Genomic DNA, 4,442 nt, shown 5'->3' with positions numbered 1-4,442 from the left:
ACTTCTGCAATGAAGCATTGATATAAATGGGTAGCATCTGTGCTTCTGTTAACATCAAGATTACTGTATGTGTGCCTGTGGTGTCAGCAAACATTAGACATATTAAATTGCTGCCACTGGGATGGATCCATGTCTTAATCCAGCTCTCAGCATATCTTGGACACGGGCCACTGTTTCCAAAGCATCGAACTAAAACATTATTAAAGCCCTTTACACACTGAAGAATGAGAAAGAGAATACCAAAAGTTAACAGATGGGGATGAGGACGGAATAAGGAGAGATGTTGAATTGTGAGAATTATTAGTATGTTTATTTCATTATGCACCTAGGTTTAAATTCAAAATCTCACACATGTCTTTCTAGTATGTTACGTGAAGCTTTTGACGACATTTAAAAAAAATTGCACTGTTTCTAAAGATTAACATCATTGTCTGAAAAGTGGTGCCTGAAAAGAACCTTCAAGTTATATGACCAGATTGAATGTTAGAGGCAATAGCAATATAAACGTATTTCTTTTCATGTATAAGGGTAATTTCTTTACTAGAAGATTAACTATATCAGTATGCCCTGTTTGAAGAAGAACACAGTGGCGCAGCGGTAGAGTTGCTGCCTTACAGCGCCAGAGACCTGGGCTCGATCCTGACTACGGATGCTGCCTGTACGGAGTTTGCATGTTTTCCCTTTTTCCGGGTGCTCTGGTTCCTTTCCACACTCCAAAGACATGCAGGTTTGTAGGTTAATTAGCTTCTGTAAATTCTGTACCTCCAGAACCAGGGGCCACAATTTAAGAATAAGGAGTAAGCCATTTAGAATGGAGACGAGGAAACACTTTTTTCTCACAGAGAGTGGTGAGTCTGTGGAATTCTCTGCCTCAGAGGACGGTGGAGGCAGGTTCTCTGGATGCATTCAAGAGAGAGCTAGATAGGGCTCTTAAAAATAGTGCAGTCAGGGGATATGGGGAGAAGACAAGAACGGGGTACTGATTGTGGATGATCAGCCATGATCACATTGAATGGCGGTGCTGGCTCAAAGGGCCAAATGGCCTACTCCTGCACCTATTGTCTATTGTCTAAATTGTTCCTAGTGGTTAGGATAGAATTAGTGTACGGGTGATCATTGGTCAGCTTGGACCTCGTGGGCTGAAGGGCCTGTTTCCACGCTGCATCTCTAAACAAAACTAAACTTCACCACGCTACACTATTGGAGAAACAGTCGTTACGGACATGACGTAGAGCGTACATTGTCTGTGATGAGAATAACATGAACCAGCTGTACTGATTTAATTGGAAGGCAATGAAGAATTTCAACCCTTTAATAAGAGATCAAACAACTGAAAAACTATAGCCCACAGGAAGGGGGCAAGGACATCAGAAATTTAACCAAATCCCTTTTCTTTGCACAACGCAGATAAGACGGAGAGAAAAAGAAAAGAAAAAAATTGTTTGCCCTTAATAGGATTAAAGAGACAGAGACCAGCATCACAAAACATTTCACTGTTACAGAAGCGACAGCTGCTGGGCTTGCCATTAGAGGGAAGAATCCAGACACTTATCGGAGATGTGCTTCCCTGATCAGAAAGTGGTGATATATTAAAAGTGGCTGATACACAGCTAGTCCCATAACAAAATGCTCTCAAAGGTCAGTCTGTTTAATGATCACGCGTTACTTTTCATGAGTATTAATAAGGTAAGTGATCAGTGATTTTAATGAGTTCCATGGATTCTAGCAACTTTCAATGGATTAATTACACATCCGTCCAGAGGCGGATCTTCATTTTGTTTTGAACGGATAATATGTGGGCTGATGGCGGGGGCAGGGTGGCGAAAGTTGCGATTTTACATTTGTACGATTTTAAGCCATAATTTGCTTATGTATATAAAACATACAGAACGTAAAGCTAGTCATTAGCGGTAGCACAAAATAGGCAGCAACAACTTTTCCACCCAGTTTAGATCCCAACTGATTTGCATCTCTATTGAAGTCAGTGCAGAAGAAATTCAGGTGGGTGTGATATTGTACCATGCTTGAAGTTTACAACGTACTGATCTGTTCCAAGACTGAGGATTGGGACTTGTTGTGATTCTCCTTTATCTTTTAATATTTAATTAAAGTTCTTTCAGAGGACTGTCTCCTGCAAAGTCTTCTCTTTTTCTGAACACAGCATTGTGCAGCAAAGAGAACACTGCTGTTGTGGCCTTTCTTTGTTTTTCTCTTTGATTCTGTTGCTTTCAACTGTAAACATTTAAGTAAAAGATAGGATGAAAATCACACTGAAAGCTTTTGTTTCTGCTGCTAAAACAGGACCTGAATCAATTACTGGATATTGTGAATGCCTGAAGGCATTATCAGGGCATATTCTGATGAGTAATGTGTTAACGCTACCCAGAGTAATGCACTGTAGTCGAAATATAGAATGGATCTAGTTTATTAATAAATCAAAGAACAGTACAACTCTGATAACCTGCAACGTGATTATTTGGAAAACCTAATGGTTTGACATCTGACTCACCAATTAATGTTTACTGTGCTCCCTTCAAACACACTAGGTCTTTTCATTCTCTTCCTTTGAACTCGCTGCGGTCCTAGTTCTTCCACTGGGTGATATATCCTCCTCAGTATTTAAACTCATTGGTTCCCTATTTCCTATGCTTCCGTTAAAGTAAATAGAGTCCCATTCCCTACACTTCCCTTAAACTTCCCGCACTCCCTTTAACCTACTGTGGTCTTTTTCTAGCACTCCCTTTAATGGCCCTGTCCCACTTAGATGATTTTTTAGGAGACTACAGGCGATTGCCAAAAATCTTTCAACATGTTGAAAATTTTTCAGCAACAGTGACGACAATTTTGTCTGTTGTAGGTGCTGTCATAGGTTGTTACCAGGTTAACAAGATGGGTCTTTATTCTTTGGAGTGCAGATGGCTAAGGGGAGACTTGATAGAGGTCTTTAAAATTATGAGAGGGATAAACAGAGTTGACGTGGATAAGCTTTTCCCATTGAGAGTAGGGAAGATTCAAACAAGAGGACATGTTTTGAGAATTAAGGGACAGAAGTTTAGGGGCAACATGAGGGGGAACTTCTTTACTCAGAGAGTGGTAGCTGTGTGGAATGAGCTTCCAGTGGAAGTGGTGAAGGCAGGTTAGTTTTTATCATTTAAAAATAAATTGGATAGGTATATGGACGGGAAAGGAATGGAGGGTTATGGTCCGAGTGCAGGTAGATGGGACTAGGTGAGAGTAAGTGTTCGGCACGGACTAGAAGGGCCGAGATGGCCTGTTTCCGTGCTGTAATTGTTATATGGTTTATATGGTTAACCGTAGATTGTCGCCGGTGTTGACTTCAGTGAATTCCATTGTCCTGGTCGTTGGCGGTCACCTAAGTGGGACAGGCCCATAAACCAGCCAGCCTGTATCCTAAATTAACTAGATGTTGTTTTCTGCATTCTCTCTAAACTCCAGGCTAGCATTGAAAAAGTAAGTGAATTAAAAATGTATTGGAGTCTTAATAGAAATAACACCCAAGAGTCCTGAAATCTTCCAGTTCTGCACCACTGAAGTATCAAGTGTGTTAAATTAACAGTTTTACTGTAGATCTGGTGGTTCAGGTTTGGAAAGCTTCAATTGTTGGCATGTTTCACATTCTGTCCCTGAATTCTGCAATGTCGCTTGAGTCAAAGTGTGAAATCAGCTAATAGCTCAAAACCAGGAACACGAGCCTGGTTTTCATTCCTATTAGTACCGTTGGAAAATCTGAGAATCAGGACTATATTGGGCTTTGCTTTAATGTCAAATGAAGTTCCAAAGCCTGCAGTTATTAGGTGACTGAGTAAAACGTGAAGACTGATCATATAAGTGAGGTGTGGAGACTACCTATTCCACCAAAGTGGCCAACAGACCACATCACACTCAATATTTGGCCTTGAGCCTTAATAGGATCATACTTCAGAATTACACCTATTACAAGGAGTTCCTGAGCATCTTTGCATCAACAAAGAACCAAAATATTCTGAGTCCTATTTTTAATTCCCTTGCCCCTATCCCTCATCTCTTATCAGTCACTTCAGCTTTCAGGCCCAATTTTCCCTCAGTCAACTTCTGTGAGCTTTTCATTGGAAGTGATTTGTGACTGAAGTAAAATAATACAAGCACAATCAGCCAACCGGTAAGAAATTAAGTGTTGTGATACTGTGATAGACACGAGTTGCCTTTTTTCTGTATTAGTTCAATTGCATTGCACAGGTCAATTCTATTGCCAGGAATCTGATGGCTGGTCCCATTTGCTACTGCAAAATGAGCATTTAGATCGCAGACCCACTGACCACTCCAACTAAAAGAACATTGGCAAGGAGGAGAAGTTGTATATTCCTGTGGTACTTCTTGATTTAAGTTCCTGTAACATATTTTTAATTTTCTTCTTTATCTTGAGTTTATTTGTCCTACCTATT

This window comes from Amblyraja radiata, chromosome 1 (genome assembly GCF_010909765.2).
Source record: "Amblyraja radiata isolate CabotCenter1 chromosome 1, sAmbRad1.1.pri, whole genome shotgun sequence".
NCBI lineage: Eukaryota > Metazoa > Chordata > Chondrichthyes > Rajiformes > Rajidae > Amblyraja > Amblyraja radiata.
The sequence above is the reverse complement of the archived record's forward strand: the minus strand, read 5'-3'. Positions refer to the sequence as shown.